This window comes from Thermobia domestica, chromosome 8 (genome assembly GCF_964235325.1).
Source record: "Thermobia domestica chromosome 8, izTheDome1.hap1.1, whole genome shotgun sequence".
Taxonomy (NCBI): domain Eukaryota; kingdom Metazoa; phylum Arthropoda; class Insecta; order Zygentoma; family Lepismatidae; genus Thermobia; species Thermobia domestica.
Genome location: NC_137461.1, coordinates 192,787,160 through 192,797,822, shown reverse-complemented (window position 1 = coordinate 192,797,822; position 10,663 = coordinate 192,787,160). Strand labels below are relative to the sequence as shown.

At 36.5% G+C, this 10,663-nt stretch overlaps 1 protein-coding gene across 1 annotated transcript in view; it reads left to right on the top strand.

Moving 5' to 3' along the window:
* Nucleotides 1–1,526: 1,526 nt before the first annotated feature.
* LOC145693395 (uncharacterized) overlaps nucleotides 1,527–10,663 on the top strand; it is a 398,952-nt gene continuing 389,815 nt past the window's right edge. Inside the window, exon 1 of the mRNA XM_081769354.1 lies at nucleotides 1,527–1,921. The gene's annotated coding sequence lies outside the window, so the exon portion shown is untranslated. The remainder of the gene's footprint in view (nucleotides 1,922–10,663) is intronic.

Below are 10,663 nucleotides of genomic sequence, written 5' to 3'. Positions count from 1 at the left end.
TATTTTCTCTCAATGCAACTTAATTATAGTGAAATTTTCTTCTGTCTTCATGTAAGACGTAGATTAAAATGCAGGTTTTGATAGTTGTAAACAAATTACGGACCAAGACTATAAATATTTCTTGAATCTAGTGTTATAAATGTTTTAGTGTTTTATATAAATTGTCAATAATTGTGTGCATGAACTAAGGATCTTTTTATTTTATTAATTTTAGGTATCCACCTGTCATGTGGGCGTCTATACCATCCACGATGCGTCGGACGACAAATGGACCAGAAGCTTTTCACAGACATTATAATAGTCAATTTTACTTCCCTGCTCCTGATATTCATACGGTGATTTCTGCTTTGTTAGAGATCCAAACGGAAACTGCCATGAAAATAACGTCCATATTAAAAGGAATTTCAAAGGCCCAAAGACCAGCAGAAGTCAAAAGGAGCGAGTTTGTCATGAGGAAGTATGCTGAGTTCAGGAATTCGCAGAGAAACTATGAGAAGGCACGTATGACATTTTTAAAAGCTGTAGGATTTAAATTTCAAGCATTCAAACTGTAAAATGAAATTTTCTGTAAATAAGTATGTTGCTTTGTAAATATTAGAATGCAATAAAATATATCTCATAAAGGAATAGCTTTATACATTTCATTTCGATGCAAAATTTCACACAATTCCTTAAATCCTGTTGTTGGCAACGTCGCGGCGGAAATTTGCGCAATTTCAGCACTTTCTGCTCCTCGTTAATAAGACATAAATTACTTAGATTATCAACGATCTAATCTTTAGAAAAATTTGCGCAATGTCGTTGCATCGCCCTAAGAAAACTCACGCATACGATGTTGTCCGTCACAAATTTACTTGGGTGGGGATCAAACGAGGGACCCCACGCACCAGAGATAAGGGCTCTATCACTGATTCACCGTGTCCACCGTTTTGATGTAAAAACATCTTTCTCATTTTTATAATATAGATATAGATTAGATAAATCAACATATCGCTTTTACCTTGTATGTAGAATACGTCGTAAGTCCTACCTTACAGAAAACTAATTTCTTACTTTTAACATGAAAAGAAAGTATCCTTCAATGGTTTGTTTACACAAAAATCGATATAATGCCAAAAACAGCGAAAAAATTATTTCTTAAATCAATACGATGCCAAAAAGAGCGAAAAAAAAAATAACTCTTAAATCGATATAATGCCAAAAAGGGTGAAAACATACTTCTAAAATTTATTCTTGTGTTTTATAGTGTTGCATGTAAGTTCACTCATTCATATCCTTATTTCACCGCTCTTTCAAGCACCCCAGGTAGATAGTCATTCAGAATTATCTATTATTTACGTTGCGTTATACGCATAGATGTTTATATGTTGAATATACCAGATGATATGAACCTGTAGTACGTTGCAGGTGGACATTTGTTGAAGAACTTTTTTTTTTTTCCTCTCCAGTGAAGGATTTCACCTGAAGTTTACCATCCAATGAGAAGGTACGTTTCTCTTAGCAGCACCAATAGAAACTGATGTTGTAAACCGCCGCGAGTCGTGGTCACGGTAGAAAGCGGACGCCTTGGTTGAACGTCCGGAAATACTTTGGAGTTTTGAGATTTATCAGTGAATGTCTGCTGTTTCAAATTACGTGAATATTATAACATTTTAAAGTATTTACGTTTTATATTCAACATCTTAAGAACTTTTGTGTTGTTTGTGTGAGGTGGTGTGTGTTATCAAGTGTGCTGCTGTTGCTTTATATTCGTTTAAATGGAAAGAAGTGTTATTTCTTGATGTTTTGTTACCTGTGCAGGTGAAAGAGTTTCTGGAGGAGAAGGCCTTTGCTTGCTTTCTGTGTGACGTGAAGTTGAAAGTGGGCCAGCACTTTTCAATAGTAAAGGAATGAAGGTGGCCAGGTACACAACCGCATAGAGGTAATAAAATAAAGTATTTTTAGTGTGTAAGAAATAATAATAAGAATTCGAAATATTCGCACTCAAATATTTTTCTGCTCTGCAAATAGTCCTCTCTGCGTGTGAGTGGCTTGAAAAGTAAGAAGCCATAAAATAAATAAATAAATAAATGGTTAATATGTATTTGTCTATTTACCAACAAATACTATTTGTCTTAAGAGGATATATTTTATGAAGAGTAGGGAAATTGCACTTGAATCGGTACAGGCATTCTCAAGTTACTGGTAGAATGCAAGTTTTAAACGACTGTAAAAAACTAAGATAATGTATCTTACAGACAGGAAAGAATTTGACGTGGAAATTCTACACTACTTATCTAGAGAAGTTTTAGTTGGCCACAGGTGTTCCCATCCCCTAAGGGCTTGGGCGCAACCCCCCAAAATTTAGCATTCTTCCTACTTAAAAGTTAGAATTTTGAACCCAAAATTTACTATCTTCCCCCAAATTATTATTGCCCCCCCCTCAATATTTGCCATTCTGCAATTTGATTGTGCTGTTTGCAATGAAAACTTTTCACTTCAAAGAATCTCATTGGAGAAGTCTACGCCCTAAAGCCCACCTGTGGGCACCTCTGGTAGTCCATGTCAACGGTCTGCACAGAGAATAATTTTTCAAGCTTTTAATACTCCAGTACGCCATTATTTCGGGGGCAGGGCCGTAACTTGTAGGGGGAAGGGTGGAAACTGCCTCCCAGGGAAACTCACCGCCGTTCGAGGAGGGCCCACTTAAAGACAAAATTTTCTTACTCTATATACGATACGAACATGAAATTATAAATGAAGCATCAAACAGGGTCACTACATTACATAAACAAAACAGCATACAAAAGTTAAATAAAACAAAAATGAGTCGTGTTGTGGGCCCATTTGAGTAAAAAGTGTCTACTCTTAGGGGCCCTAGAAATAATATTTATTCGTATGACTATGAGATTTCTCAATATTGTCCCCTTAATTAATTTGTCATGTATGGAACGGGCCTACAGGCTCCGAGGGGCCCACAAAGAGTAAGAGAAAGATGGAAAGGAAAGGCCTATTTTCAAATTTTGCGGGAGGGACCAAAATTAATACTAGGGGCCCAAATATTACTTGCCCCTCCAGAAACAATATAAGTTATGGCGCTGTTCGGGGGCTTATTACATAACTTTGTAGAATCGTTAATTGAACATAATCTGTATGATTTGTTAATTCTCAGTTCAAAAAATTCACTGCGTGCTGTATTTTATGTTCCAGAACTCTGATGTAAAGGGAAAGGGGTAGTGGTGTCTTTTCCATAGGGCGAACCTGACAAACATGCGGGGCTCCGCACTTCAGAGTAATACTCCTGATCTTTTTACTGTATATACTAGAATCTAAGACGCACCCCCATTTCTAAACTTCGAAATTTCAGGTATAAAATGGGGGGCTGCACACACTTTTGTAAACCCCATTGCCGTAGTGGTTTTGTATGCGATTCCAAGACACATTCCGCCGATTTTATAAATGAAATTTTTGCAGAAAACCTGCGTCTTAGATTCGAGTATATACGAAAACTTATGGACAACGGATTATGCGTCATTCAAAAAATTCAGAAGCTTAAAAAATTCCGAATAGTCAAACCGATGACAATTCTGTAAGTAGCCTATCTGCAGGTTGCCAACAGATGCATCATGAATAAAAATAATCAAACTGTTCTTCTCCATCCGAATGTTTAATATGTTAGTTAGTCCCATTGCCCTTCAGTTCATCCTATGGTATTTCTGTAAATCAGTGCCGATCAAGTAATTGCTCTGTGACGTCATCAATGTACGCTATTTAACTCCGAGCAAACCTCGTAGTTTAGCCATAGCATTCAGCTGAAGAGAGTACGGTATCTACTATGAGATACTGGTCACTAACCGAATTAAAGAATTATACCAAAATAATCACAGCTTTGTGTATTAAGCAAAGGCTTTGTACAGTGTATATCTTCCTGTGTTTCTTTAGTAATGTCAGTGACAAAATTTTGGGGCATTATTTTCTCAATTTTTATAATTTGCAACTTTTTTTTGCGGAGGATCCCAATCATTGGGTGGCAACCGTAAGGCAAAATCACTAGTGCGAGTTCCGCTTGCTAGAAGGGGGATATTTATATATATAACATGCTGTTATATTGACTACTATTGTCATAATCGTTTCTAATTTTCCCATATATTTTACAGAACTTCTTCCTAGCTATATAGTAGCGCGGGAAACTGGTTCCAGACGAGGTTCGGATTCCACATTAAGCTTTACAGACCTCGGTACTGAAAGGAATGTAAAACGTCAAATCAAATAATCAACCTGTTTACCCTATAAACACGAGATGTTAAGTACTGTTAAGAATTAATTAATCGAAATGAAAATACTTTCGAATAGACTGATTTTTGTCAAAGATGAATTGAAAAGTATAAAGCGACTCAAAGTATCTCGTTATAGCCTTATTTTGAAAGTAAATTACGTATACTTAACGTAGTTAACAACTGTCTATGTACTTCTGGATAGATGTTTCTCGAATTCTTCTTTACAATCTTTGACAGTTCTTTTTCCACGTTGGTCCAGTGCTTCTTGATTTCATTACATCACCTTCTGTAAGGACATTTCTTCAGTTTCTCCGTGCCTTTTGATATCCAATCAGAGGTTGCTTTTGTCCACCTATAATCCTTTCTTCTTGCAATATGATCGACCTACTGTCACTGCAATATCTTTTAATTTTCATGATAATATCTACTACTCTTGTTATCTTTTTGATCCATGGGCATAATCGTGGGATATTAAATTGGAAGATTTCATTTTGTAATTTTTAAAAATCAATGCTACTATTTTCCTTTATTTCCGAGTGGATCCCAGTATATGTCTGCCCATGCTTTACTCTCAGTCTGCAGACGGTAAATTTCTGATTTTGTTAGAGGCGCCTAAAGTTGAAGGTAGAATCCAAACCACCGTAATAGTCCAGATCGTAACTCTTTCCTACCGAAAATCGAATCTAGAACCAAACGTGCACACACTAGCCAATAAGCATCACAAAGAGTGTTATTTTCATCTAAACGAAAAAAGCGTCTAAAACGTGGAACAACTATCGACTGCATATTCCAGATTCAAATTTAAGCAGAAAAGTGCTAAAAATATATATTTTTTAGAGAGGCACTTTAATTAGCCATTTTTCAGCTTCTAGTTTCATACAATTTAGCATTCGGAAGAAATATTCAAAATGAATTTACAAAACTGAAGGCAAACAAAAGCAATTCATTTTTCTTGATTTGTAAACGTGATATGATTTATGTTAAGCAGCTTTTCGTAATATTGCCATTTGTCAACAAAGACATCATTGAAATCCAGAAAAATTCTGTATTTTCTTAAGCCCGCCTATAGAGAGGAGGCACATTTTTCAAGCTGGCAGGCGCTCGGGTGCACTTATTTATTATTATTTATTATTAATCCTGTAGGAAATTTCGCTGTAATACTCTACCTGGCAATCTGGACTGAAGAAAAAAAATGACCTCCAAAATTTGATTTTTTAAATATATATATATAAATAGGCTAGGTCCTGGAAATCCTGGATTGTTCATATTTTTTACTCTACACTCGGAAGTTCCGGAAAGAAGCTTTCAGGACGCGCTTTATACGTTTTTTTAACTTTCTTACTATGGAGTATTTTGAGTCTACCTGATGTCCTTTTTACAAGATGTTTTAATAATTAAGGCAGTGATGGCCAAATGACGGCCTACAGGCCGAATCTGCCCCGCGAATAATTCTGAAAAAGTATGATTTATTCCTTTTTTCTTACCTCCATGTGTTATAAGAAAAGTGTAGCTGGTCATCAAATATACTAGTATCGAGATTTTAATTAACTGTATATATTTACCTTTTGGTTGCAAACTCTGGTAATACCGTTGGTACCAGGTCTATTTGTAGAGAAAATTGAATTTCATACCTATAGTTACTTTCAAATGTTTGTTGTTTAGATTTCAATTGGCCTGAAAACCTGAAACAATAAGCAAGATACGCAGGATATAACAAAGATTTAGAAACTGCATGAATTACATACATTCGGCGAACCTTCGCCTTAGGAGGAGAGAAAATAGAAAATAGTCTGACAAGAATGATTCTTATTTTATCCTGTCCTGCAGAGCTTTATAAATTGACAATTTCTGATGTAAGGTTATACTTTTTTCTCACTAAACTTTGTTGGCAGGACTGACTTATTTAAAATAACAGCAGTATGAACTGTGTGGACATTTGGTGCGTTCAGTCCACAATGTAATCAAGTCCAGTTTTTTGTCATTTTGGACATATTTCATCTTTAAGATATCTCATTAAAAAAAAAAAAAAAACTTAAAAGATTCATGTCCGATATTGTAAATTACTCTTATAATGTAAAACCCAAGGCTTAGTGAAGTCAAAAAACTAGCGAATATCGCTAAACCAGATTGTTTTTTTCTCTTTTCCGTCATTAATGTTCGCTCAAAACATTAGGTTCTACGTTTGTGAACATATAGTGTTTATTGCGTTTATTTTTATTTAAATTCTTGCTTTAACGTTCAAAATGGTTACATATACAGCTTACGGGCTAGTGTTCATTATCTTTAGTGGGAACTCGCGCTTACTCAGACTCGGGCTCACATCCTTCAATAAGGGTCGCACTTATGTAGCCTCTTTGGAGTTCGTGCTCACGAATTTCATTAGGGCATGTGTTTACCTAGGCACGGACTCACTACACAGTGGGGCTCGTCTTAATGACGTCAGTGAGGCTTGCGCTCATTTGTGCTCTGTTTCATTATCTTTAGTGGGACAAGCGCTCATTATTCTCATTGAGGATAGCGTTTGTCGGGCTCATATCCTTCAATGAGGCACTCACTAGTCTTCTGGAGCTCGCGTTCACTAATTCCGTTTGTCCTCTAGATCACTAGCCTCAAATGGGTTCGCGCTTTGGCTCAATTTCCTCAACTGGGCTCGAGTTCACTATTTTCAGTTGAGCCAGGGACGGATCTGGGGGGGGGCGATCGGGGTGATCCCCCCCAAAAGAGGAAACTTTCTTACTTTATATATATAAATAAAACCCATCCCGAAGTTTGGAGCCCTTAAAAGTAGCAGTATGACAACCCATCCCCCCCCCCCCAGAAGTCGGTCCTGGATCCGCCCCTGAGTTGAGCTTGCTCTTACCTGAGCTCGCGCTTATAATTTATTCAGGTTTGGAGTAATTATCTTCAAAAGAATTCAAACTCATTACTTTCAGTGGGATTCGTGTTCGCTTTTTGAGCTGAATTGGCTTTTCGATCAGGCTCACTTCCGATTGTTTCCTTAATTTTCAAGAAATAGCAGGTAAGTTATTGTAATTTTCAACATGTTGAACACTGATTATAAATTGAACCAACAATGATCCCAGAATAGGCGTGGCACAGCTGTGATGTGTGGCTCCATGATTTTGCAGTACGGGCACATCCTTATTTTATAATATCGTTGGTAAAATCAGTATTAACTTTTCCGTCTATCTTCTAGTCACAACTTCTGCTGATTGGACTTGATTCCCCTGTGCTCTCAACATCTTATTTATCACTGCTGTAAAAACGTATGATATGAGCAATAAGCGGGCCACGCTGGCTCAGTGGTAGAGCGCTTGCTTCTAGTGCGTGTGGTCCCTAGTTCAATCCTCGGCCAAGTAAGTTTGTGATGGATAACATCGTCTGTAGGTCTGGACAGCATCATCTCCCACTTTCTCATTGTACCAATTCTTTCATCATCATTCACTTGCCTTAATCATCATCTCCCTTCGCCTAAAGGACATAGTTGGGCGACGTTAAACTGAAATATTTCATTTCATTTCATGGTCAATAAGGCAAGAATTTGAGGAAAATATCCTTGGCTCTCAGCATCGTCAACTTCTGTTCTTGATGTTGCTGCTCCTTCTTTTTCACATTAAGCTGAGGTAATTGGCAGAACCGCCCAGACTTCATACCCCCCCCTCTCCTCCCCCAGACTTTCTTTTTCATTTTTGTGTCTGTCTTCCAAGCTTTCTCAGCTCAATCTAGGTGAAATCACAATTGAATAAAAAAAAGCAATTGTTTTTCACGGACTTCTCCTCCCCTTATGGGCTGCCATAATAATTGGTGATGTTGTTAATTAGGTTTATTATCCGTCTTTGTAGTAATAAATACTGGTACTTGTAATTTTCTATGTGCATTCAGATTTTATTCCTTAAGGAAGACAATCATATTCAGAATTGAGAGCTTGTCTTGTATTTTCGTTGCGTGAATTTGGTCACTCTACCTTTTCATAATAGTTTTAGAGCAAGATATAAGTCATTTTAATACGTTTGAATGAAGATTTAACAATAAGCCTACCCCAATGTCAAAGTTGAAACATTAATTTGGAAAGCGTTTAAGCACAGACAAATGACAAGTTGTTCTCATAGATATAGTCTAATGCCGAAACGCAGGGTTCATAACTTTTCTAAGCCCCCTGTTACTAAATGGCCAGAAGAGGAAATGAAAATGACGTAGTTTATTTAAAATTAAAGTTAAAATTATTTTTTTCAACCTTACTTTGAACAAGACATCGGGAAAAATAAGTGTTTAATTCAGAATTTGGCAATGGCGGGAGTATGGACACCGCAGATCCAACAGTGCAGGGGTGAATGAAATCCCTGACTATGATATATAAGTGACAAAAATTATCCAAATGATATTGTTTTATGAGTGTTACCAACAGTGGCATATTTAAGGGGATGGCTTCCGGGTTTAAGCTCTCCCCAAAATGTTATTTACTGTGTTAAAGTAAATGAAATATCTTGGAGAATTTTCACATTTCCAGGACTAAAGTTAGCTAAGCTCCCCGAAATAAAATCGTAAATACGCCACTGGTTATCAAAATTTAAATGAACTCGATTAAGAATTGGAATTGCGTAAACTGTGAACTACTAAATAACTTAAAAAGTGTTTTAAAAAGTTTAAGAAAGAAATTACGTTATCATTGAATTTCCTTTGTCAAAAATTACTGACTTTAGCTTGTGAAATTGTCGGTGCTACAGACTAATGTTTTACAGATAATTATTTCTTCCTCGATCTTCCTACTTCTTCAAAAAACAGGACTGATGAATTTTATTATGCTAGCAGAAATGCCCTTTCTTCGAGACTAGATAAACATAAAATATTTTTAAGAATCATAAATCCCTGATTCAGGGTGGTCCAAGTGCGAATTCACTAAAGTCCATAAATATCTTTACACATTCGTTCGTAACTGACTTTTCCGAACGTTAGGATTTAATTAGATTGGTTTTTCACATCCAAAAATAGTAAATTTAACCAATTCCATCCAAATCCTAACTTTCTACCTCAAAGTAGACAATCACTTTGGCTGAAAGTCGAGACCTATTTAAATTGTTTTTTCTGCACCTGAAATCATAATTCACCCATTCTATTGATATTGTTACACAGAATCATTTGTTTTACAAATTAATTTTCCATAATCGTCCCAGAGTAGCTCTTCCCAAACCAGAAACGTACTTAAATCAATTTCTTGCAGCCAAAACCGAAAGATTGAACTCATTAACGGACATTTAAAGCAAAATTCTTAGACCTCGACAAATGATTTTTCCATAGTCACTCCCTGCATTACATATTTCAGAATTTCCAAACCTAGTTAAATTTCATTCTCGTATGCAAATATTGTAGATTTGCATAATTTTAAATTGAAATCCTTAGCTATTTTAAGAGATATCTGTGAAAATCCAGATCAAGCTAAAATATTTTTTTCGATCTGGAAATGATAGCTGTACTTCATTGGAGAATAGAAGTCGTTAGGCAAAACCTTCAGTTGCCCCTACACTCAAAGTTAACTTTCGCGAAGTCGTCCCTAAATAGATCTTCTGAAAGTTGAGACCTTGTTAAGTTGGTTTCTGATACACGAAAACGGCAAAGTATCTCCGTTTTGGTGAATTTATTTAAAGTTCTTAGCCCGTCCCGAAAGAAAATTTTCCAGTCACACCTACTTGACTTAACTAGAAACTTCGCTAAATCGCTTTCTTGCACGCGAAGATTGCACATTTGTTGCACTTCTTTTAAGCTGTTGGGCAAGATAATTAACCCCTCTCTAGAACGTAATTGATTTTCAGGATTCACTTTTCAATATATTCTCCCACACTTAATTGGCACGTAGCTAGATTTTATTCTCGCACCTGGAGACGGTATATTTTTCCTATTTCATAAAAAGTATGAAGAAAAGGCCGTTAGCCTTCGGTAATAAATTCTCCCGAATTCTCCTTAAATGACTTTTCCAACAGAAGAAATCTAACAAACTCGTATTATTCTATTTGTAATCGGCAGATTCACCCAAAATCACGGAAATTTTCTTGTTAGTGGAAGTCAGCTTTTTTATCCGCGTTTTACTGTAGTCAATAGTTTGCTCTCCTAGCCCTACGTTACCTATAGTTAATTTGTGTGAGTGAATAATTGATTCGTATTTTGGACTAGAAACCATTCAAAATACCAAATTTAGACTATTACTTCCGGTGAGTCTAAAGAAACTCCCATCCCGCTCAAACTACGATCCACTCGGTTAAATAGCTAGTTCAGCCCACAGCTTTAGTTGCTAGCGAGCGCACGCCTTTGGGAAAGGAGTCCCGGGCTCTTCAATGCCTGAAGGGGGTGGGACTTCAAATTTGAATGCATTATGGCGGTTCGGGCTACTATTTCCTTGTCTTATATAGGTATAA